Source organism: Ursus maritimus, unplaced genomic scaffold (assembly GCF_017311325.1).
Source record: "Ursus maritimus isolate PB19 unplaced genomic scaffold, ASM1731132v1 scaffold_25, whole genome shotgun sequence".
NCBI lineage: Eukaryota > Metazoa > Chordata > Mammalia > Carnivora > Ursidae > Ursus > Ursus maritimus.
In genome coordinates this window covers 4,633,155-4,659,176 of record NW_024425008.1, presented here as the reverse complement: position 1 = coordinate 4,659,176, position 26,022 = coordinate 4,633,155, and the positions used below count along the sequence as shown (strand labels likewise).

General features: G+C 48.4%; 1 protein-coding gene across 4 annotated transcripts in view; it reads left to right on the top strand.

Moving 5' to 3' along the window:
• EML1 (EMAP like 1) overlaps nt 1–26,022 on the top strand; it is a 174,155-nt gene that overhangs the window by 53,805 nt on the left and 94,328 nt on the right. The window contains exon 1 of one of the 4 annotated variants that reach the window (XM_008697846.2): nt 9,134–9,189. The exons of the other annotated variants lie outside the window; for them this stretch is intronic. The gene's annotated coding sequence lies outside the window, so the exon portion shown is untranslated. Of the gene's footprint in view, nt 1–9,133; nt 9,190–26,022 lie in introns of those variants that run through there. 4 annotated transcript variants of the gene reach the window in all.

Below are 26,022 nucleotides of genomic sequence, written 5' to 3'. Positions count from 1 at the left end.
TGGATGGAAGAACAGGGAGTTGAGCTGGATCAAAGAGGGAGAGAAGTGAGAGTGCAGTGTAAAATGTTGCTGTTTCATTTCTGTGAGTCACTTTGGATACTTTTCATCAATTGCAGCTCACCGGAAGGATCCCGCACACACCGTTGCTCAGATGCCGTAGGTTAGAAGGTGTTTGAGGGGACCTAACAGAAATTTCATCTTGTGGTTTCCTTTCTTGAGCCTTTGAGCTGTTTCTTCAAAGTACCGCTTACCCAGGAACCCAAATGTAAGGCGGATGAACATGGAGCTCCTTCAGCTGAAGTAGAAAGAGCACAGCACGCTGGCCCTCCTCGCCTGCCACTGAGCCAGGCCACCCATCCCTCCAGGGCTTGAAATCTCGGGTGTATGGGAGGATGCTCCAAACGTTATTCAGCCCCTGCCTGAGCAGTTCCAAGGGGCTGGAAACTCACTGTCTCTCCCTGCAAGCCATTCCTTCTGTGTGACGTTTCAGACTGTCGGTTCCGTGTGCACTCAAAATTTGGCCCGAGTTCTGCCTCTTGGGTCCACAGAGAATAGGTTGAACCTCTTTTCCATACACTAGGTTGTCACATGTTTGAAAACAATTATGATAGCTCTTTCTGAAGTCTTCTTCTAGCTAAACATTACCTTTGAAAAAAAAATTCCTTATACGATACAATTTTAGGCTCTTAATCGTTTTGGATTGCCTGATCTGCATGTGTTTTCTTTTGTCTATATGCCTTTTAAAATTGGACACAACTGAATGTGGTATTCCAGACATGGTTTTTAAACAGAGCAGAATAGAGCAGGATACTTCACCTCCCATATGCTAAAGTTTATACTTCTTATAATGTAGCCTAAGATGATATTAGCCCTTTTGCTTATCATTTCACATTGTTACCTCTTTACTGATTTTCACTTAAAATTCTTATCTGTTTTATATGTATAATGGATAAGACCTTACTTTTCTTACTTTTACCTTTCTCTTTTGAGGGGGAATTTCTTCCAGCAGCCAGAACCCTGTCACGTTACAACACAATTGTAATCTGGGTCGTGATGCTGTAAATAATCCTGGTGCTCATATAAAATACTTCAGCATTATCGTAATGTGGAAATTGGTCGTCATCTTAAAGGGTTATGATTCTGGATAGCAACCTTTTCTCCATCTTTCTTTGGAAGGTGTCATGAGAGACTACCGAAGTCCTTCTAAAGCCTATACATAGTTTAAGTACCCGTTCGTCCCTGATCTTCTTCTCCTGCAGGTGTTACTTTTAATAACCATGGCAGGTCAAGTCTATGGTACCTGCTACTCCCAGTCACGTTTTGAAATCACTATAATAATCTTTCGAGCTGCTATTTATTTTTTCTAGTTTTGAAATGGAGAATCTTTTTAATTTCTAGGGATTTAAATTTTGAAAATTAAGAATTATTTATCTAAAATCTTGAGCATCTTTTGGCATCTATAATACCGACGACGTTCTCCTAACTAGGATCATGATAGACTTTTCAAGTTGGCACGTAGTTGGGTGTACGACAGGATCAAGGCATTCTTGTGAGGAAATCATCTGAACTCAAAACTATGAAGTCTTCTCCTACCTCTTCTGCGTTGCCGTGTGGTGACCGGGCACTGACTTGGGCTTTCTGTGATAGCAAAATCAAGAGAGAATGCTCTCATGGAAAGTGCAAAGCAAGCACCCATGCTAAGTGAGAATTTCTTCTTAGTACCCTTGGTACTCCACCCGGCAAGGAATTTAGTTTATAGCCAAACCACAAGCATTTATGACATTATAAACAAACCCAAGCATTTTGGTGGAAAATTCACGAAACTGTGTTCAAAAAGTAACCAGTAGTTGGTTATTGTTAATTTCTGAGACAGTGAAGCCTTTTCGTATATTCTGTTAAGAAATAAACACTTCAGGGGCACCTGGGTGGCACAGCGGTTAAGCGTCTGCCTTCGGCTCAGGGCGTGATCCCGGCGTTCTGGGATCGAGCCCCACATCGGGCTCCTCTGCTATGAGCCTGCTTCTTCCTCTCCCACTCTCCCTGCTTGTGTTCCCTCTCTCGCTGGCTGTCTCTATCTCTGTCGAATAAATAAATAAAATCTTAAAAAAAAAAAAAGAAATAAACACTTCAGTTGAGTGGACGGTAGATAAGGAACGAGAAATAGCATCTTTGTTTCTAGTGTTACAGTCTGTTCAGGCCACAAAACTAGTAGCGTGAAAAACTGAATCACAGTGGCTTTGAAAATTCTCCATGAAAGCGTTGCTTTTATTAGTAGGGACTTGAAATCAATGGTATTTTGTGCTACTAAAAATCTCTTTCAGGAAAAATGTTTTTATTCCTCTTTAAAATCCTAGCTTATTAATAGAGGATTTCTAATAACAAAATGTTTTAAATGCCAGCAGAAACATGAGTAATCAAAAAAACTATGCTGTCAACTCTGAAAGCTGTGTAACTATTTATCAATACAGCTCCTCCCCCAAGAAGTCGGTGATTTTCTCACTAGCAGGTGGACACACACATTTACTATTCCGCTGGTTGTAGCGTATGTTTGATGCAGTCCAGGCCTGGCGGTGTCCTGGGGCGTGAGCAGAAACAGGGGCGCATCCTCTTTGGTTTGCTATAAAGAAATAGCTGTTTAAAAGAGTTTATCCTTCTTTAAAGTACTAATTTTTAAATGAGGAGTTAGTTCCAATTTTGTTTCCTCTAAAGCTGTATCTTTATTGGAAAATACTCTTGGTGTGGAAAACCACATTTTTGCAACATACTTAGTCGTGTCTTAAAATGCAGGATTTATTCTGCCAGCTTTCTGGAAGAGATCTGAACTCTCTGGGAGTAATAAACTACCCCAGATTTCCCTAAGAATCATCATAGACTTTTCTGTGCCCCATCCTCCCGTCCCAATCCGCCCCATGGATTCTGCTCCCTGAGTATCTGATAACCCATCCCTTCTGCTCAGTTCAGACGCTCATCACTTCTCAGCTGGGTTTTCGTTTGTGTTTAAAATGGAAGCCCCAGACTAGTCTTTCTTCCTCCAGTCTCAGCCTCCTTCAGTGTGCTCCTTTTTTATTAAACAGCTAGGGTATCCACCGTGCTCATTATTACACTGATGGGGGGGCTGGTTCCAAGGACACACATGGCCAACGGGGCCCTTGCCTTCGGGAAGCCCGCGCTGCTTGTCGGGAGCTAGACATTCAGCGCTTCCTTCACGATGAGTGACTTGGTGAGCCCGGGGAGGACGGAACTCACAAATACAAGGACAGTGTAGAGTGTTGCAGGGTGCTGGACTCGAGGGATGTGTATTGGGTTTCTTTCCAGGATGAGTGCAAGTCGGACGCTGCGAGGGGGTGGGGAATGGGCAGGTGCGGGGAGAAGAGCAGTCCAGACCAGGGACGGCGAAGAGCAAGTGGAGGGTGGAAGCACTTTTGGAAATGGAAAGCTCTCATGGGGAACGAGGCAGGAGCAGAGTGGCTTGAAATGAAGCTGGGGCGGAAGGGGGGGGGGTCCCATGGGGCTTCTTGGCCACATTAAGGAGTTTGATCTTATTCTGAGGAGCAGAGAGAATGTGGCAGAGGATTTTGAGGAAGGGAGTGAGGTGGCCACATTCTCCGGGATTTTTAAAGAGGGCACCCCCTGCAATGTGGAGGGTAGGCTAGCAGGAGAGGGGAGGGGAGGGTGGAGGCGGGAGTCCATTGTGTGAAGTCAGGGGACAGTGGTGGTAATTTCTACTTGAGGGCTGCTGAGGGCCCACCTCACCAGGACTTGCATCATCATCAAGGGGCAGGGAGAGGAGGGAGCCAGGGATGACACCCAGGCTTCTGGCTCATCTGACTGAGTGCCATTTGCAGGGAGAGAAGGAGCCAGAAGGCTGGGCAGGCAGATGATGGTTCCGGTGTGGCTTGTGGGTGTGACGGACTGTGGAACATGCCAGTTGAAGAGCCGAGCGGGCTGTGGGCTGTGGGGTCTGGAGCCGGGGAGATGTCTGTTAGGTGTAAAAGTTCGAGAGCCATCAGAGTATTGCAGCTGAAGCTGTGGCACAGATGAGCTCACCTAAGAAGAAATTTGACGTTTTTGGAACACTCTTTCTGGAAGACAGATCTGATCATAACAGGCTCCTGATTGAAAGTCTTTAGTGCTCCCCCCCCCACCTTGGGCACTCAAGGCATCTTAGAGGGGGCTGCTGGCTTAGCCTGCGGCCGGCTCCTCCTGGCTCCCACCTGCCTGAGACTAGTGAGGGCTTTCCCCGGTGGCCATGGGGTTATCTCGCATAAATCTCTGTTACCACGATTACCCCAGAGGCCTGTCACTGCGGCTTAGTTGCACATCTCTCATTGGGCTGTCACCACCTTGCGGGCAGAGTCTCCTGGTGATCGTCTCAGTGTCCACGCATCAGCAATGCCTGGTACCTCATGGGTCTCCTGGATCAGGAACCACCTTCTTTATCCCAGAGCGCCTCCTCACACACACAACCCAGCGAAATGGCTCACATGCCATCGTACGCTGAGTCGTGCTTGGAGAAAGCGCTCGAGCCGCGTCTCCGTATGCTTGAAATAACGTGTGTATTTGTATGTTACACCTCACATGTGTGTATAGCTACACGGGATGCACGCAGGTACACATGTCACGTGCGTGCGCATACCTGCATACCTCGCGTGACATTTAACTCTTGCCCTCATCAAAGACCCAGCGCACTCAGGCATTCAGAAGAGAAGGCATCGTAGGTGAGGGGACCTCACTGGGAAAAGCCAGAAGCAGGTGACTGCGTGACGGCGAGGAGCCTGGCCTCACCAGCACAAACATCACAGAGCACCTCGAGCTGGACGCTGGCTCTCGAATCAATAAGGAGGAACATTTGCAAAAAGCACTTGGTGGTTCAACAGGCTTAAAACACATCATTTTCAGCCAAAGTAATTGACACAATGAGGTAGTTCTTGGCAAAACCAGCGTTTTGAACATTAAAAGAGATTTGGCTGTTAAATCAGCCCCCCAAAAAGTTGTTTTATGTAACAAGAATTTTACCATTCTTAGGGAAGTATGCTCCAGTCGAGAAACAGTTGGGTGGACTTAGGCTGGCTTAGGCTGGAGCATCGTTACACATGTTAGCCCCGATGAGAGTGCCGAAAAGAGCCGAAAATCCTTAGGAGGAGAGCGGAGTGACGAGACTTCGTCTGTTACGGAGTCCCTCGCCATGCCAAACCGTTCTGCGTGTGAGTCGTGGAGACCGCTCCTCGGGGACCGTATGGGAGATCTAATAATGATCTGTTAGCACGGCTCCCCCAAATTAGTCCTTTAGAAAGTAATTAAGCAGGACTGCCCACACTCCAGTGCCCTCAAAGACTGAAATCTGGCTCCATGCGTGATATCTTCGCCTTCCGTGAAAATGGCCCTGTTCTGAGCTGATATAATTTAATTTTATAAAAATACGTGTCCATACTGCATCCTGTACCGATGATAGCACTCTCACCAGAGTTGTCATTTCCAGATTGGAGCTTTCTGAGGTAGGGCCAGGGCCTCCTCGTCTCTGGGTCCCCACTCAGGGCCTGTTGTACTGTGTGGGCTGCAGGGGAGGAGAGGGAAGGGGGCGGTGCTCTCAGCAAGCAGGGGCAGGGGCCCAGGACTGAGTGCTTTAGGGGGACCCCCCTTAATCCTCACTGCGCCCCTTTGAGGTGATGCCTGTTATCAACTGTGTTTTGACTGGTGAGGTCAGCAGAGGCCCCAAACTTTGGGTGACTTGCTCAAGGTCCCCTGGCCAGTGCTTTTCAGAGCTGGGATTTGAACCCAGGCACTCAGCTCCGCTCTCCACAGCATGCTGAGAGCTCAGTTACGCTCGAAGAGCGAGTGATGGGTCAGAGGTGGGGAAGATGCGGAGGGGGCTTAGGGAGTGGGTTCAGTCTGTGTCTTGCTTCTCCGGGGGACCACGTGCCGAATACCAGCTCAGACCTGTGTGCCTTTCCCTGGCTCACTGTGGGGTCTCCAGACACATTTCCTCGTCTTCACCCGTTTCCCTTCCCCACTTCAGCACTTTCTGAGGCAGAAATCCTGTTTATCTCTGAGTTGCTCAAAGTCCCACAGAAGTTGCCCATAGCTCAGAGGACGGGCTGGGTCTGGAACCGCCTCCCACCTGCCGCCCTGGCCTGGGGCCTCCTCTCCCCGCAGGCGCCCTTGGGTTCTGCCACCCTGGCTGCTTCTGGCAGCGTCTGAAGGCTCCACCTGCTTGAGGTGCATCCGCACGTGCTGGGGCCCCTGCCTTCCCGTCCGTCTTCACCTGACCGCTCCTTGTCCTTCGGAACCCAGCTGTGTGCCCTGGGAAGCCTCCCTGGCTGAGAGCTGCCCGAGGCCAGCTCAGCCGGTGCCCCGAGCCTGCTGTCTGCGTATCACTGCACACCTTGATGTCCCTCCAGACCGGCAGCTCCTAGAGGACCACACCGCGCTCCCCCCGTACCTGTGCACTGACCCGAAGAGCGAGCCATTGCAGGCTGGTGACCGCCTGCCGAGGCAGCTTGAACGTTCTGAGTGGCCCCTGCGACAGCGGTCACCAGCCTTCGTGACGCTGGTCAGTCTTCCTGTGAGCGGCCCTGGTACTTCCGGTGCTTCTCCAGCACCCTTGCACTATCGTTATTCCCTTGCTTTCCTCAGAACCCTTTTACAAAATGTTTAATTGTGCTGAAACGCACATCACATAAAACGCACCATTTTAACCGTGTGAAGCCTGAAGTCAGGTGACACTGAGCACATTCACGTCACCACCGTCCATCCCCAGAACACCTGTCATCCTGCAGAACTGAAACTCCCTTAAACCCGGACTGCCCTGCCCCGCCCCCAGCCCCTGGTGCCCCCCATTCACTTCCTGTCGCTGTGGGTTTGACTGCCCTACAGACCTTATGTGAGTCGAATCATGCAGGATTTGACCTTTTGTAACTGGCTTATTTCACTTGCTGAACCCTTTTAAAAACTATTGTTCCATGAAGTTCTAGAATCCCAAACTGAACAATGTCTAACTAAGGGTTCAAAGCCGGGCATAACGAGTGGGATAATTACCTCGAAGTTCAAGGCTGTCAGAGCCCCTGCTGGGTGTCACCTGATCACACCCACATGCGATCCAGCGGCTCTGCTCAGCCTGTGTAAAGTCTAAGCTGCTTATCTCTGGAATCCCTGTAATAAAAAGTGTGTTCTTTCCCCCAAGCTAGCGTCAGTATGAGGCCGGGCTCCAGAAGGGCGGTGCAGAGTTCTAGAAACAGGGCTCAGGCTCAGAACTGTCCCGTACGCCCACTGAATAGCAACAGAGGCCCCTCTGACAAGCAGAGCCGGGTCACAAGTGTCTAAGCTCTCTTAGGAATGGAGGAGGTGGGAAAAAATGTTAGAGCAGTTTAGAAAAATGATGAGGGGCATATGTTTGCTAAAGAAATTCCGTGACATATGCCTTCTGATCACCAATAGCATGCATTCTCTCGCAACTAGCTAAGAATCTAAGAAAGGAAACAGCAGATGTGGGACCCATGATCTAGGAAGGATCTGGGCGGGAGTCTTGGAATATCTCCTGAGTTTCTTTCTTTTTTAGAGATCGCTGTTACACATTTGGCACAATCCACTGACATGACTGTCTGATTGGAGCATCTCATTTGCAGGACTGTTTAAAAAAAATAAGCAAGCAGAGGCTGCCTGTGTGCAAAATGAATCATGAGCCCTTGAGAAGTAACACAAAAGATTATGTGCGTCTCTTTCAAGACCCTCTGTGGTCTAGCAACAAATCACTTTTTCCGAGTTTCAGAGCAGGGGCTTTGGAGAAGGACAGGTCTGGTTTGGAATCTTGATTCTGTCAACTATGAAGAAGCTGGGGGAATCGACACCCTGGCCCCACTCTCCTCCCTCCCTCCCATCTGTTGCTCTGTGCCCCGCTGGGCAGACTCAAAGGGAGCCAGAGAGCAAAGGAGCATGTTGCAACACCCCCAACCCCAGCAGCCTCCCAGCGCAGAGGACAGGACAGAAGAGCCGAGGGAGGACCTGGAGGGCCAGCGGGAGAGGCCCAGCAGCGTGGTCTACAACGGAGAGGTTCGTGCCAGGTAGTGAGTGTTCCCTCCTGCTGTCTTGAGGGTTGCAACAATGTTGATCTATCCTGGTAGGAATCCCATCGATGTTGGATTTGGGGTCCTAGCCCATCCCTCTGCCTACCGTGTGCATTGTTCCTCCGGTGTGCCGAGAATTGCTTTGGCTCTGTAGTCCTGCTTTATCAACCGTCCCCCCTCCTGTTCCCACACTGAGATGTAGTTCATCCTGGGGCCCCGCTGGGACCATCTCCCAGCGGACCTTCCGCGTCTACCCGGAGCTACTTCCTCTTTCCTCGGCACTTCCAGGTTATGACACGCACACCTCTGACCGGTGCGTGGCTCACCCCATCGTGCGTTATGGGCAGCTGCGTGTTTGTTTCCCCCACCAGCTGGTGAGTTCCTTTAGGGCAGGGACCCTATATTGTCTTTCTGTTTCACTTCCTTCGATTGCTCTGCAAGGTGCTTTGCACCTCGAGTATGTTTAATAAGTGCGTGTCAAATGAAAAGTCCATAGTGAAATTTTAGAAAGGGCCACGCTATCGTTAAATCATCACGAAAGGCCAAGGGAGAATGTCCTGACCCTGAAAAGCTTTTCGGCATTACCAAAACCGCTTCTTCGTTGTTAACAACAGGAAGATAGCCCAGTCATACGTAGCAAAGCCCCTTAACGAGTGGAGGATGGATGTACAATTTTATTTTGTTTATTTACCTGACTGCTATTCACCATGGCCTCTAAACACAGTCCAACCACTGTCATCCGTTCCAACATCGGGGGGATGGATGGAGAGACGGGACGGTTTCACACAAAACCCCATTTGCTGCGCACCGTGGACTGAGGGAGTTTTCAAGAGTAATTTTGACGCTATTTTCATCCCCTTTACTGACCCGAAAACATCACCCCAATGTAAAACAATCTCCTCTCTAGTATTTTAGAGTACTAAAAGCTCCTTCAGATCTTTTCCTCACTGAATTCTCACAAGCAGACTCTGAGGCAAGTAAAATACTGTTCATGACACTCATTTTACAGAAGGTCCGGGAGACGGATGGATGCTGCCAGCTCGCCGCAGCCACGCGGGAGAAGGATGGGCCTCAAGGGCAGGTCCCATCTAGGGCTCTGGGAGCTGTGCCCTCTCTTCCTTGTCCTCACGTGAGTGCTCTGTTTAGAAAGAAAATGAGACCGAGATAATTGCATCTCTTATTCTGCAAGTTTTGTTGTTGCTTTGCTGGATCTTGAAAATTATTAATGCACTCTGCCTTAGGAAAAGTGACATTTAGAAACCTGGGTGCGTAACACGTAAGCCAGTGTAAGATTATTTATAGGATTCCATAGCATCTTCTTAAAAGTGTGAATTTCCTTGTCTTCTTAAATATCATATTTACCGGACATGGACCTTATTCTTCAGGACCATATCCTGGGTATGGTGTCTCGCTTTTTTACCTTTTTTTTTTTTTTTTAAACTCTTCTTCTCCCTGAAACCACCATCTGATGCTTAAAAGGCTGGAGAAACTGCTGCTGTCACCACCGTACATCCTCACTCGTGTGGTTTTCCATTCTGGCTGATGTGTGCGCTGCGACACGGCTTGGCCAGAAGCATGTCCGGCGCTCAGACAGGTGCCCTGGAGCCCAGGCTGGGGCTTTGCCCGTTTGCTGGAGCCACCCCTAGCACCGGCTTTGTCTCGGGTGCCCTGAGATCCAGCAGCCCCAAGGGACAAGCAGCTGCTAAGTCGGCCCATATCCCTTATCTGTGATTTCAAAATCCAGAAGGCTCTGAGCACCAAATGTTTTTTGGTAACTCGTTTGTTCGTTAGTCTTGGCCTGCTCTGAAATCACTTGGTGAGGAAAAAACAACTCATCTGAATTGAAGCATGTGGTTTTAATGGTTTACATTTATTTCTTCTTAGACGAGAGTTCTGCTTTCCTGTATTTTTGAGCGTGTTTTTATGGATGTTGCCCCAAGAGCTTCTGGGGACGTTGGGTAATATGTGTGTGTTCCGTGCTTCCGTTCTGAGGTCAAAATCTGAATTCAGAAGCAGATCAGGCACCAGGGGTTTAGGGAGAAGGGGTTGTGCACCAGTGGGACCCGATGGCCAGGCTGGCCCTGTGCCCTGGGCGGTTCCTGCTGAGACTCTGCACGGCTGGTCTCCCCAGTGTCCTGGACGCTGGCCTGATGCGTGGCCAACATTCAGGGGAAAGCCTGGCTTGTAGGTGAAGGGTGCCCCCGGAGGGAACCGTAAAGCCACGATAGGACAGCCCCCTGTCACAGAGTCCTCCAGAGCCAGCCAGGTTCCCACAGAGCCAGCAGCTGATTTTGTGCTGAATTTTGTCCCGGGAAAGCCAAGTTCAGGGCGAGTGTACTGACTTTACTGTATTCCTCCCTCCCGCCCGCCCTCCCTTGCTTCCGTCCCCAGCAGTCTGTGTGTCTCCTATTAACCAGGCCTGGCACTTGCCTCACGAAAAGTAGCAGTGACGCTTCACATCTGCTCGCCCTCTCCTGCTGGTAGACTGTTGGAGTTCCTCGCCCCAGGCTTCCACCGGTCCACGGCGGGCTGGGGCTGGCCTTTTCCTTAGCGGAGGAGCTGGGGGTGCGTGGCTGGGCGACACCCAGCTCTCCAGCTGCAGACCCTGCACTTTGTGCTTTCCCTGCCGCGTTCGGAGGCCCTCACAATTAGTTGTTGATTTGGACCAAATCTGTACCTTCTGAGACTCACCTTTTCAAAGCCCAATCCCAATGATGGGGTGGCTCTTTTCAGATTCCTGGGACTACGCTGCCGACTGCAGTGTGCCTCGGTTTTCAGTGCTGCGAAGTGGGTTTCCTGATCCTGCCAGGGAAGCGGTTGGCGTGGCCGTGCTTCGTGAACCTGCCCACGTGGGGTGACGCTTTTCCACCCCCGCAGGCGGATACGTCTGTGGGGCGCCCCCCCGTGCCTTCTGGGGTTCACCCCCTATACTCCGTTCTGACATCCTCACGAGTGTTGCCTCGATTCCTAAGTGAACAGTAAACTGAGTTGAGTTTATACAGCACAGAATGATCTTGGTGGTCTGGGCTTGCTGATGTTGTCAGGGGCGCCTTGGCAGGTGTGGGGCTCCCGAGGCCTTAGTCACCTATGCCTGAGGGCACCCACTAGGCCATGTCTTTAGGACACCAGAACCTCTAGGGATGGTTGGAGAAAGTCAACCAAATGAATGCTGTTTAACTCACTCTAAAAATGTAGATTTTAGACAATATCCACATGATGATTCCTTTCTTGATTTACTGTAACTAGAAATAGTAACTGTGAGGTTGGGGGGTTAGCATCTGAACCTAAGGGGCTTTTGGAAGAACCAAGTAGCATTCAGGTGTTCCTGGGAGTTTCTCCCCCGCTAGGAGCCTCTCGGTGACCCTTTCTGGTTGATTATGCGCGCCCAGGGTGCATGGCCCTCTTCCCTTCCCAGACAATGGGTTCTACCAGTTTGTCTGGCTCGGAGGTTTCCTCCATACCAACGAGACTCAGAGTGTTAAGATTTAGGGCCCTTTTGAAGTGGGTGGGGTGGGAGGGGGAACACAGGCTTCTCGGCAGGGTTGCTGAAAGTTTCAGGGGTCAAGGAAATAATATAAACCTTTGAATAGAGGCCCGAATAGTTTGTTTGGAGCTCCCGGTGACTAGCATCTCAGTTACCAACTGCTTTGTTACAATTTGCTTTTCTTTAGCTAAACAGGCTCACATGGTTTTAAAAGCAAGTGAAGGGATGGAGCTTTTCTGAGTGTAATGATTCTCTTCCCTGATCCATGGCGAGCAAGGGGAGAGTGGGCGGAGGGCCCTTCAGCCAAAGGGTCTGTAATTCACTCTGCCAAAAAATCCGTTCCACACTGTCAGCCCCACGTCGTTCTCCTCAAGGCTGAATAAATTAGGTGCCGCCCTTGGAAAAGAAGTGCCCTGTTTGGCCGGGAATCTTCGCTAGCTACCTTTCTTGAGGAAAGATGATTAATCTTCTTATGCCCAGCAAAAGGGTTCCGGGTATGGCTGCACCAGTTCTGTGTGCTTTGAAATACCAACCCTGTCAATTTCGTGTTTCTCGGTGAGGGAGCAGCAAATGACAAATTCATGCAAGGGAAATACTGGCTTTGATTTAAGGGGAGAAAATACAACAGTTGCTTAGCTTTAAAAAAAAAATCTTCAAGGCAAAAATTCAGGTGCCGTCGCATATACATTTATATGGGTTTTTGGTTGTAGAAAGGACAATCTGGTAGATTATCAGGACTGACAGAAATAACGACCTGTTAATGAAATATAAAGATGTGAATAGACAGTCAACTTTGCATATAATTATGCTAATCCAGGTCAATAAGAAGTTAGGAAGTAAGGGTAATGAAACATCAGTGGACAGCATGGATACTTAGGTTGATGCTCTGGAACGTCCGACCCAGAGTCCCTTTTGCACAGAGCCTGGAGGTGCTGGTGGGCTTTGAGGCGCTGTGGACTGCCAGCCTGGAAGCCGGCTGGGGTCCAGGGGGGACCCACGGCGGCACGGTCCTGTGTCTGACACACCTGTAGCCTTCCGCAGTGTTTTGTGTTCTTGTAACTCCTAAGAGACCACATTGTTCACCCCCCAAACAGTCAAGAATGCAAAGCAAAGGTGGCGCCATTGTCATTTTCTGCAAACCTAGAGATGGAGAGGACCTGCAAGGATTCAGGGCAGAAACTCCCCTTTAAATAAGAACCCCAAAAGAGGGCCAAAGGAACCAGGTTTATTATAAAGCAGTTTTTAAATTACTAGGTCATAAAGCCAAGAGAGGAGTTTGTTAAAATACAAGTCAAGGCTGTTTTACAGAACATGGAGGCTTGCATCGCAGCCCAGTGGAGCCTGTTGAAGCCGGTCCAGCTCTCCTCCCTCTCCCCCTCTGTCCCACCCTTCTCCCTCCCTCCTTTTCTCTTTCCCTCCCTCCTCTCCCCTTCCCCCTGCTTCCTTCTCGTCTTCCCCCCACCGTGAATCCTACAGCACACGGACCAGTCAGCTCCCAGCCATGAAGACGCATTTTCCCACATTCCTAAGCCCCCACTGCTCCTCTCTGGAGTGTCCGTCAAGCAGGCGGGCCTCAGTGGTCCTTACTCGAGCAAAGACAAACTCCGAGTGAGTGACTCTGCTCGAGGCTGTGCTAGCCCAGTGTGCTCTTCACTCTCCCAGCAGTCCTGTGTGGGCAGGCTGACTTAGCTCAGGTTTGTGGATGGAAGAGCTGAGGCCCAAGAAGGCACAGTAGTTTGCTCAAGGTCACACAGCTAAGGGAGTGGCAGAACCAGCCAGCATTCAAACTCTTGTTGGTTTCATTCCAGAACTTTCTTGTACAACCCATAGCACAGGGTTTGGGCATTGCTCTGTCATCTTGAAAACTGTGAGCTTGAATTCTCCCCGGTGCTTAAACAGATCTGTGAGGCTTTGTTTTAGAAACAAACTATCCATTTCTAGTGCGGTAACGATGCGTCCCTTGTTGTGTTGTGGGTCACACTGATTGATTTTAGAGAAAATTGTAATGATCCCTTTTTCGTCTATAAACAATGGTTTCTTTTTGTTTGCCTATGTTAAAATGGGAATGAATAGATATTTTCAATAGCCAAATTGCAACAGCCCTTTGTAATACTTTCTGCAGTCTGGAAGAACAGTTTTGATTGGATAACAGAATTAGAGATTTGTAGAATAACTCTTAAGTGATTAATGGAGGAACATTTCTGAGTTGCTTTTTGTTGGGTTTTCATAAACTAAGGGGATTTTTAGGGCGTTGGTGATTTTTCTTCTGTCTCCTTTATGGTTTGAAAGATAAACCCATGTTGGTGACATGTTGGTTCTGTCATTGAGGTACTTAGAAGATGAGCATTTTGTCGGGTGTTTTTTTTTTTCTCATTCAAGTATAATTAACATACAGTGTTAATTAGTTTCAGGCATACAATATAGTGATTCAGCAATTCTATCCATGACTCAGTGCTCATCATGGTAAGTTTTCTCTTAATCCTCTTAACCTATTTCTCCCATCCCCCACCTACCGCCCCTCTGGCAACCATCAGTTTGTTTTCCATAGTTAAGAGCCTGTATTTTGTCTCTTTTTTCTGTACTCATTTGTTTCTTAAACTCCACATGTGAGTGAAATCATAGGTAATTGTCTTCCTCTGACTGACTTATTTCACTTAGCATTATACCCTCTAGACCCATCCATACTGTTGCAAATGGCAAGATCTCATTCTTTTTTATGGCTGAGTAATATTCCAGTGTGTGTGTGTGTGTGTGTGTGTGTGTGTGTGTGTGTATGCGCGCGCACATCTTCATTATCCATTCATCTGTCAGTGGGCACTTGGGCTGCTTCCATAATCTGGCTATTGTAAATATGCTGCTATAAGCATAAGGGTGCCTGTATCTTTTTGAATTAGTGTTTTTGTTTTCTTTGGGTAAATACCCAGGAGTGGAATTACTAGATGATGCGGTAGGCCGATTTTTAACTTTTTGAGAATTCCACAGTGATTGTACCAGTTTGCATTTCCACCAACAGTATTCTGGGTTTTTCCCCCCACATCCTCGCCAACACTTGTTGTTTCTTATGGTTTTGATTTTACCCATTCTGACGGATGTGAGGTGATACCTCATTGCAGTTTTGTTTTTTTTCATTGTGGTTTTCATTTGCATTTCCCTGGTGATAAGTGACGTCGAGCACCTTTCCCTGTGTCTGTTGGCCATCTGGATGTCTTTGGAAAAATGTCTATTCATGTCCTCTGCCCATTTTTTAATTGGATTTTTTTTGAAAGGGGTGAATTGTATCATTTCTTTATATATTTTGGACATTAACCTCTTATCAGATGGGTCATTTGCAAATTCTCCCATTCCACGGGTTGCCTTTCTGTTTTGTTGTTTCTTTAGCTGTGTGAAAGCTTTTTATTTTAACGTAGTCCAATAGTTTGATTTTGCTTTTGTTGCCCTTGCCAGAGCAGACATATCTAGAAAAAAGTTGCTATGGCCCATGTCTGAGAAATTAGTGCCTATGTTTTCTATTGATTTTATGGTTTCAGGTCTCACATTTAGGTCTTTAATCCATTTTGCATTTATTTTTGTGTGTGGTGTAAGAAAGTGGTCCAGTTGCATTCTTTTGCGTGTTGCTGTCCAGTTTTCCCAACACCATTTGTTAAAGAGACTGTCTTTTTTCCATTGTATGTTCTTGCCTCCTTTGTCGTAGATTAATTGACCATATAAACTTGGGTTTATTTCTGGGCCGTCTATTCTGCTCTCTATGTGTCTGTTTTTGTGCCAGTACCATACTGTCTTGATGACTACAACTTTGTAGTATATCTTGAAATCTGGACTTGTGATGCCTCTAACTTTGCTTTTCTTTTTCTAGATTGCTTTGGCTCTTCGGGGTCTTTGGTGGTTCCACACAATTCTAAGATTATTTGTTCTGGTTCTGTGAAAGATGGCTGTTTGTATTTTGGTAGGGATTATATGAAATCTGTAGATTACTTTGGGTGGTATGGACATTTTAACAATATTGGTTTTCCCGACCCACGAGCATGGAATATCTTTCCATTTGTTTGTGTCGTCTTCCATTTCTTCCATGAGCGTTCTGTAGTTTTCATAGTACAGCCTTTCACCTCCTTGGTTGAATTTATTCCTAGGTATTTTATTCTTTTTGGTGCAGTTGTAAATGGTGTTTTCTGAACTTCTCTTTCTGCTACCTTATTATTAGTGTATAGGAATGCAAGAGATCTCTGTATGTTAATTTTATACCCTGTGACTTCTCTGAATTCGTTTTGCATTTGCTCGGAGGTAAAGGGTGGCTCCTGCTAGATAGGGATCTCAAGGAGGGAGAATGTGGGGATTCCTGTGTAGCAAGCACTTCTCATGGGATGTCTGCCGACACTTCAGAGCAGAAAGGTTTCCATGTTGTTTTACTTTTCCCTCATCCTGGCCTTTTCCCCTTTCTACCTATTTTATACCTACCTACCTTTATACCTACCTTTCCCCATTATACCTGTTCCCCTTTATATATTATTCTTAATACTGTGTCTGTTCTATCGATCTTCTTTACACCCCCTCCTTTCAGAGGGTTATTATTGATACCAAATGCTGTCGGTGAGATGCGCAGTGTGCCCTGGGAACCTCTGTGGTCAGAAATCCGACTGGAAGTACTTTCCCTGTATTTTACTGGATTCCCACAACACACTGTGTAGACAGTGTCTGATGCCGCAGACACAGACATGGGGGTCTTAGTGCTGGACGCTCTGCCCAGCTCTCTCGGTGCCCCTGGTGACATCGGGGGTCCAGTTCCTGGGCTTCCTGCTCCCCAGGCTTTGTCCATATCACCTCTCAGTTTGATCCAGTTTTGAAAGTTGTCGATTTTGTTTGAAATGAGGAAAGCTTGGGTTGGAATGGTACAATTGTCAGATGCAAGTACGAAACAGACTTCTCACTGTGGGGCGCACAGGCCAGTTCCTAAGGAAAGGAAGGGGTCCATTGTGATGGAGATTTGGGGGCTTGCCTTTCCACTCTGGGTCCTTCAGTTTGACACTGGAGGTCGGAGGTCACACCTTCTGTTCCATCTGGCATTTGAATGGCTCTTGGACCTTTGGGTGGTTTTGGAACGTCATGTTGTCACTTGGGAAGTACTGATGCCCTGGATGGTGCAGATGTGCAAATGTTGACACATTTCGTTATATAATATCAACAAAATCACACGGGTTAATATCACCACCAATACCCTCAGAAAAGCCTGTAAGTATTGGGAAGGTATCAAGCTCATGGATGCCGGTACAAGTTTCCAAAGTTCTGTCTTTTTCTCTAAAGCTCGGATTTTTATCATTGGTAACAAATACTGTCAATTGCTGTTCTTGTTCTCTCATTTTTGAGAGCGTGATTACAAACACTGATGTCCAAATAGCCACACGGTTTGTCTCTCAGCTCTTCCTGCCGGTGGAAATGCTGGTTCCTGAAGAAAGCTCGCAGCTCAGTTGCACAGAGCTTTGCCTGAAGACAACTGGCGTGCTTTGGTCGACGTAGCAAACGTGCTTTATATGTACTTGTCGTTTGTCACTCAGAATATTAAAGAGCCGTGTTCTTAAGGGGTCAAGTTTGATAATATGACTATTGTTTGCAGCTTCAGCAAAGACATTCTTACATGCATTTGGCATTTTCACTATAAGTGGCAGCAAGGAGCCCAGTGACCTGGTGCCACCACCTTGATTGGGCCGAGATGTCCACGATTTTACCCGCTGCTGCTTCCGCACACGTCAACACAGTGACAAAGGCAGATAAAATCTTGGCATTATGATGAAAATAGTTTTGACCTCATGACTTCCTGAAGGGGCCTCCGGGGCTCTCGGGGGTCTTGTACCTTCCTTTTAGAATCACTGCTCTCAGTATTGGGAGCAGCTCTTCAGGCGGCACCTCCACGGAGGGCTGGCTCTGTGCCAGGTGATGCGCTAGGGGCTGGAGATACCAGCAAGGACTGTCACAGTCCCTGTTCTCAAGGAGATCGCGGTCTGATGGAGAACGGGTCAAGTCGGTGTGGTGGTAGCGGTCAGCCAACGGGATGCTTGGCAAGTACGGAGGAGAATCACCCAAACAGCTCACTGATCTAGCGCTGGTGATGAGGAAATGGCAAGGATCTGATGACTTTCTTTCGGCATCAGGGTTTTACTCTTTGTTTTGAAATGACTTCTTAACAAACCAGTCCTACACACATCCAGACAGACAGGGAGGGTGTCCGATCAGAGAGACAGAGTCATCATTTCCCCATGAACCTTATGCACTTTCTATGAGCAAACTCATTCCTCCGTACAACTCCCACAGGGAGCCAACATCAGATGAGGCTCCGCAGGTCGGCTCAGAATCGAAGCTGTGGTTTGCTTGGGTTCAGCTCCGGGTAACAACTGTGTTGAGGTGTCCTGTCGCAGTCGTTGCCAGAAAGAGACCCAAAGCACACTGATGACAAGGAGATGGGGGAGCATGAAAGGAGGCGGCCGGGCTGGGAAGGCACACAGAGCCCGGGGCAGGGTTTGGCTGTGATTTTTACAAAGCCAGTGCACTTCCTAACAGTGAAATCACCTGCTTTAGGAAAGTACCGTCCCCCGATATCGTTGGCAGGTGGAGGCCGAGGCTGGGTGCTAGCTAACATCATGACTGCTGGACGGGTTCTTGCATGAACTTCTAAATCTGTCCTGCTTTTATGTAAAGCTCTTTAAATTTGAGTGTCTCAGCACTGTGACCCCATAAAATAGGGTCATTATCCCTGTGGTACAGATGAGGACATTGAATCGAGGGTTAAGTGGTCTGTTGGGGGGTAACACGCCCCTAGCCTGGGTCTTTTAAGGGCTCTTTCTGTTTGTTGCACCTGCTGTCTTCTGCCCAGGAGGAAGGGGACACTTATCTCTTCCAACTCGAGAGATTCTCCCCATGTGACAACAAATGATGAAATGGAATGGAGCAGATCTAAAAATCACTTAGACCAGGATCGACAATTACATTTCTACTTGCTCCTGTGTGTGTTCTATGACATGCTTCCGCGGCTAACCACAGACCATTAGCAGTGCGCGTATCTGCGGTCAGATAGCCACAGGATTCACTCCCTATCAGGAGGGCAGGGTGAAGCGGCGGCTTCATGGCCCATCACTGTGCAACCCTGAGTAATAGGAGCAGACAGACAGCCTGGTGTGCAGAAAGGAGAGATTGGGTTGCTCTTTTTTGAACAAAAGCATTTTGCAGCCTGTGAGGTGGTAGCAAATGGTTGCAAATAGGAGTGCTGGCTTCTCACCAGAGGGCAGACAGCATGTCTCTTCAGTACAGTGAGGACTGCTTGCCGTTCTAGGGTTCTTTTTCCAAAACAAAATCTACTTTTTTTAGACCATGGCACTGTCATTAATGGTATTTTTGAGTATCAAATGCAGGGGCTGTCTAGGAGAATATGCATTTGTGCGTGCGTGTGTGTATGTGTGCATGCGTGTGTGTGCGTGTGTGTGTGTGCGCGTGCAGGGGGGGACCTGGTAGACAACGAATAATCATGTAACAGCACTCAGTTGTTTGACTAACACCAGCAATAATACCCTCTTACATGCAGAAGGCACAGTGACATTTTCCAAGTACTTTCACAGGTGTCATTTGAATGATAGTTTAGTCAGGTCATTGTGCTCCCGCCAGAGGGTGAGGTGGGAGAGGAGGTCTGCCCTCCCCACCCCTTCTTTGCTTCTTGCTCTGATTCCTTTCTTCACCCACATCAGTTCTCCTTCTGTAGCCTCCTCTGTTCAACACCTCTTGGATGGGGACTTCCCGAACCTGTCTTTTTTATCTGTCTTGCTTTAAAAACATCACTGATTTCCTTTTGCGATGATGCGCGTCCCACAGGGAGGCGTTGGACTTGAACTTGGCCACATGGCTTAGCCTCAGAGGAAGCTCACTTGGACTGACTTGCTGGCCCACTGGGCTCGGCCGTGTTTCTGATTTCCATTCCTCGGTCCCCATTTCAGCCTGCTGAAACCTCCCCCCAGCCTCCTCATATTTTAACACTCCCTCTTTTTGGCCCAGTTTGCCCCACCAGACATGCTGGTTGTCACCAGTCCAGTCCATCTGTGTCTTCTGGATTCGCACCGGAGTGTCAAAGCCTTGACAGGCTGGGCTCCCGCCTGCCTAAGTGCGGGGCCCTCCAGAAGCCACCTCCTCCGGGAAGAAGACCAAGGCCCCCCTCTGCCTTTCCAGCTTGAGCCTCACCATCCGCCATGCCTGTCAGTTCCAGGGGATGGGGGGAAGGCTGCCTTTGGGTGCGTAGCCAGCGTCTTTTTATACCAACTCGATTTCTTTTTATAAAATTGCTGCTCTGGGGACCGTGCTGCCAGCAGAATAGCTTCTTTTCTCATGCTCGTGCTGGTTCCCGGCTCCCAGCAGCGTCTGCCACGTATGTGGGCCTCGTTGGCTGCCGTGGGTGTCGATCTTGTCCTGGCCTCACCAGAGCCGTGTCCCAGCATAGCCATCAGAGCCGGGGCCCGTCCCGGTGGCGGGTGGTGGGGCAGAGCGTCACAGGTCCTGGCATCACCAGCCCTGGAGGAGACCTTGCATCTGAGCCTGAATTTCTATTGTCTACAAAATTGGGTCGAGCAATCGCACAGTACCTACCACAATCCCTTGCTCGTTGTACAAACAAAACAGCATGTGCAGAAGGACTGTGGGCTGTGACAGTGCTAGAGGAGAGTTAGTTCACTGTTTCTTCCAGCGTGTATTTATTGAGTGCCTCCAGCATGCCAAGCCCTCCCACATGTAGGCTGTAGAGAAAGAGCAATGAAGGGAACAAAGAAAGGTCATTATGGCCTGGTTGGGGAGGGACCACACGCAAGTAAGCAAATCAATGAGCAAGGTAATTTCCTGAAGTAGTTAAGTACCCTGAAGAAGGTGAACTAGTGACTGAAATGATTTGGGTTGGGTAGTCCGGGTGTCACTGTGTATCACTCAGCATTCGGTACCATTTCCTCCAGGAAGCTCTCCCTGATTGCCCCAGGCTAAAACAAGAATAGCTGTGGTTTGTTAGGAGGATGACTTTACTAGGCATTGTTTCTAATCTTCCCTCTTCTCTGTAACACTTATAGAGCGCTTATATGTAACACTTCACAATCAGGAGACCCAGGCTCAGAGGGATCAAGCAATGGCCAATATCTCATAGCTAGAACGTGGCAGAGCTGAGTGCCTGCCCTCAGTGTCTGCCCTTCGCACCACCTCTCTGATCCTCCCAGTTCCCCTGGGACCTTGTGTCTGCCTCTGTTCCAGCACTGCCCATAGCCTGTGGACTGACGGTTTCCTGTGGTTTTCCCTGTTAGCTCCCGAGCTTCTAAGGGTGGGAGCTGTTACCCTTAGCCGCTGGAGCAGGGCTGAGCACTTCCTGGGAGCTCCTCCCACGTTCACTGAATTCATCACCAGCTCCAGCCAGCCCCTTGCCGTCTAAAGGGCACCATGGATTTTCACTTACGGGTTCCAGAATTGTGCCCTGTAGACAGCAGTGGGAACAGTCAGGTGGGATATGTTTTGAGAGAAAACAGGGGGAATGAAGTCTCTTTTAGACCTGAGGCCTCTCTGTTCACAGGAGCGATGACTTTTTTGACAGTCTGGCCTCTCAGCTTTACGGTGAGCAAACGGAGGTCTGTCCCTAGAGCCGCTGAAAGCCCTTGGCTCGGTTAGTAACAGGTGATGGTGTCCGCTTCCACGAGCGTTCGTTTGTGCGAGGGCTGACGGTCTGCGGCATGTCAAGGGTGCTTGCCTGCATTGGTTTGGAGCAGGGGTAGGATACAGGTAAGTGGTGGGGGTGCACCGAGCAGCGAGCAGTCAGGGCTGGGGTTCCGGTCGTGACCACTCTCTCCACCGAATCCATTTGCCCAGGGCATCCTTATGCAAGCAGCGCGTCACCGCCTCCCCGGGTTCCCCCCCCACCGGTCTGTGAAAATGCTTGTGCCCCACCGTGCCCGGACACACCTTTGTTCACCAACTGGAGCCAGACCACCACCACACAGCACAGTGCGGGTGTCCCAGGGTCACGCACACTGCGCCTCGAAAAACATCTCAGGGCAAAAAAAAAAAAGTGACTGTCTAGACTATTTGAGAAGTCTGTGGGTGCTACAGATGTGATCGCATTTTGGAGGGAAAGAAAGCCGACATGTACACAGACGCCAGAGAGTGGAAGTGAGTCAGGAGCTGAGGCGCGTGAGAACTTTGCTGTGACCAGAGATGTTCTGAAAACAAAGCACGGTGTGTCGACCAGGAACAGTGTGTGACGGTGGTTCAGAACACTGCAGAAGGCTGGTCAGGGTGGTTCCAGATACGGATGGTCGTGAGTTTTTTATTCATTCGGAGCCAGGCTTCGTACGCTGTTCGGTGCAAAGTCAGTGCCACAGTGCAGAGCGTGGTCTTGGTCCTGCTGCACAGAGAGCCCTGTAGCAGGCCCTAAAGACCCTGGCAGGGCAGCCCGACCTGGTGGGGACTGGTCCTGTGTAAGTAGCCTTGTAAGTGTCCAGACCTGAAAGGCATGGTAAATACCGCTTGTCGTGGGCTGAACGGTGTCCAAGTCATTGTTGAATTGGCTGAACCAATTCATATGTTGAAGTCCTAACCCCACAACGCCTCAGAAGGAGACTGTATTTGGAGGTAGGGGCTTTAAAGAGGTGATTAAGGTTCAGTGAGGTCCCTAGGATGGGCCCTGATCGGTATGACTGGCATCCTATATTGGGGTGCAGACGTGTGCAGAGAAGACCATGTGAGGACACAGGGACGAGGTGGCATGTGCTCACCAAGAGACGGGCCTCAGGAGAAACCAGCCCTGCCAGCACCTTGGGGTGGGGCTTCCAACCTCCAGAACACTGAAGGAAGTAGGTGTCTACTGTTGAGGCCCCCCGGGTGTGGGACATCGCTACGGCAGCCCCAGGAAACCGACCCACCCTCGTGAGGCTGCTGGACCGCGTCAGCAGGAGTGCTGCACACATCCTAGCAGAGAGCCTGGACCCCGGGGCTCGAGGCGCACGTGTGCTGTGCGCACGTGAAGAGGAAGGCAGGACTTGGAAGTTGCTGGTGTGCTTGCAGACTGGCTATTGATTTCTGGGTTCATTTCCTAGAGGGCTGATAGTTACAGTTCTCTTTCCTTATGGACCCAAATCATCACGTGCTCATGACCCCCCAGTATTTGTTCCCTGTTTGTAATTTAAAAAATAGGGGTGCTTTCTCGTCAGCTGCTGTTTTGAACCAGGCACTTCTTTGGATGCCTTCTTTTTTTCTATTTGGCAAAATTGTTTTGGTCCTTTAAGACGCAGCCACCACTGTCTTCAGTGCCAGAAGCCTTCTAGATGCGCCGAGCTCACCTGAGGGCCCCTGTCCGTGCCTCTTGGGAACACCGGCTTGTATTCTCGCCCTTGCACTTTTGTTAGTACCATCATCTGTGCCCACGAGCCTTTGCACTTCGCATCTCCACCACCCAGCGCTGCCTCTGGCACACGGAGCGCGTGACTGCAGACAAGCGTGAGTATGCTTGACTCCCGTCGAACAACACAGCAGGTCCATGTATACGTTGGGTTTTGTCAATAAATACAGTCCTGGAAGTATATTTTCTCTTCCTTATGATTTTCTTAATAGCATTTTCTTTTCTCTAGCTCACTTTATTGTAAGAACACAGCGTGTAATACATGCAACATAGAGAACATGTGTTAATCGACTATTTGTTATCGGTGAGGCTTCCCGTCAACAGCAGGTAATCAGTACCTAGATTGTTGGGGAGTCAAAAGTTGTATGTGAGTTTTTGACTGTGGGTGGGGGTCGGCATCCCTAACCCCACATTGTTCGGTGGCGAACTGTATATAGTTTTCTTGAAAGCCAGTCATTCAAAGTGGTTGAAGAAAGATTGGGGTACCTATTTAATGTCATAAAATATATATAACAAAATCGGCTATTTTAACCATATTAAAGTGTACAAATCCGGTGATGAGAATTACTTTCACAAAGCTGGGCAGCCATCACCACCATCTCTTTCCAGGATTTTTACATCACCGCAGACAGAAACTCGGTCCCCAGGAAGCAGTAACCCCATTCTCCCCCTGCACCAGCCCACCAGCCCCTGGCAACCTCCAGTCGGCTGTCTGCCTTTATGAATTTGCCCAGGCTAGATATTTCATATAAGTGGGATCGTGTAATATTTGTCTTTTTATGACTGGCTTGTTTCACTTGGCACAATATTCTCAAGTTCCATCCACATTGTAGCAGGTGTCCGAACTTCATTTCTTCCCGTTGCTGAATACATGCTGAATTTCCGCTCCCATTGTAGGGGTGCACCGCACCTTCTTTATCCACCCCTCAGCTCGGGGACGCGTGCGGTGTTTCCGTCTTCAGACTATTGTGAATAACACGGCTCTGGACGTGAGTGTGCAAATATCTGTTCAAGTCCCTGTTTTCAGTTCTTTGGGGTATATACCCCAGAAAGGGAATGGTGATTCTATGTTTAACTGTTGGAGGCACCACTACGCTGTTCTCCACAGGGGCAGTGCGTGACGGCCAGTCTCTCCGCACCCTGGCCAAGGCTTGATATTTTCAGTCTTGTTGCTCCTCGCCCTCCTAGTGTGTGTGAAGGGGTGTCTCATTGTGGTTTTGATGTACAATTTCCTAATGACCAAAATAATGTTAAACATCTTTTTATGTGCTTATTGGCCATTTGTGCGTCTTTGGAGAAACGTCTATTCAGGTCCCTTGCCCATTTCTCTTGTTGGGTGGTTTCCTTTTGTTATTGAACAAAACGGTGGAAACTTTAAAAAGTGTGCTCCTAGAAAATGTGTACCCCTCCTAATACTTGGCTTTCTAGGAGAGCCTTTCTGAGGGTCTAGACTGACAAGGTTATTTTAGTCATCTCCTGTCCCTCCCCACTCCCAGGTCTCTTGGCTTTCTCCTACTTTTTTCTAGTATTCACGTTTCAGATTGAATTTTAAATAGATCTCAAGGAATCAAACTGCGAAGTTTCACTTTGGAAAATGCTACAGCTCAAATGCCCAAGTATCCTTTTCCCATGCCCTTAAGAGATTGGAGACCTAGACGGTCAATTCCTATTACTCAAAAACACTCTGTAAAAGTGATAACATTACGGACATGTACTCTGGGCTGTATTTCCCAATGTATTTGATTGGGGTTGGAAGCAGGGTTTTGAATGTAGAGAGGCAGATGTCGTCTTGGCTAGATCTGAATACTCAGCTCCGTGGTTTAATAGGGTGTTCAAGGTCAGTATCCCCCTCTGTGGAGGAGGGGCCGGGGGTGTGGGGTGCAGCCGCCCCGTGGATGGGTGCAGAACACATCCTGCATCCCAGCCCTCAGGCACTGCCTCCGCGGGACCAGCTGTGAGCTGGGGGTTGTATCTTTTGTGGAATTTGGAATGAGGAATTCCCAGTGGGATTTTCAAAGCTAGTCTAAGAGGGTAGAATTGCAGGTGGGTGGGAGGTGGGAGAAATATGATTTCGCTGTGACTGCTGGAATATGTAATTCCTGGCTTTGATTTAAACTCTTTTCCCTTTTTTTTCTTTTAAGAAAAAGTCTGCTATAACCTTTAGGTCCAGAAACAGTCCAGTTTATCTTTTTTTTTTTCTTTGTTCAACCTGAATATTTCTTTTCTCTTCTTCTTCCTCTTCTTCTTCTTCTTCTTCCTTCTTTCTTCTTTCTTCCTCTTCCTCTTCCTCTTCCTCTCCTCCCCCTCCTCCTCCCCCTCCTCCTCCTCCTCCTCCTTCTTCTTTTTGCATCCTGCTTCATTCCACGAAGATTTTGATATCTTGTAACACACGAGTAGGTTTTCTAGATTCATTAAAATATATTTAATTTTTTTTCCTTTTCTCCTCTTTTTACTGAAAGATGGCAGGGTTGTTTGCTTGTTTTTGCTGCTTCCCTCCCTTTAAAAAAAGAAACTTTCTGGAAGTATCATTGATGTGCCGTAATCTGTACACATTTAAGTGAACAATTTGGTAAGTGTTGACATATGCATATGCATATGAAACCAGCCCCGATAAAGAGGATGCACATTATCATCCCCTAGGGTTTTTTTGTGCTCCTTCATCTTCCCCCCCGCGTCCCCCGCACCTTCCAACCACTGACCTTCCGTCCCTGTAGTTTAGTTTGCATCTTGTGTAATTTTGTATAAATGGACTCATTCAGCATGTACTCTATTTTCTGGCTTCTTTGACTAAGCGTAATTATTTTGAGATTCACTCACACTGTTGCTTCTATCAATGTTAAAATATTTTTATTACTGAGTAGTGTATCTATTCTGCGGACAGCCGACAGTGTGTGCATTCATTGGGTGATGGGCATTTGGGCTGTTTCTAGTTTTTGACTATTATAGACCAAGCTGCTCTGAACTTTTGTGTCCAAGTCTTCGTATGGACATATGCTTTCATTTCTCTTGGGTAAACGTGTAGGAGTGGAATGGTTGGACTAACAGTGGGTGTGGGTTTAACTGTTTTCCAAAGTGGTTGTACCATT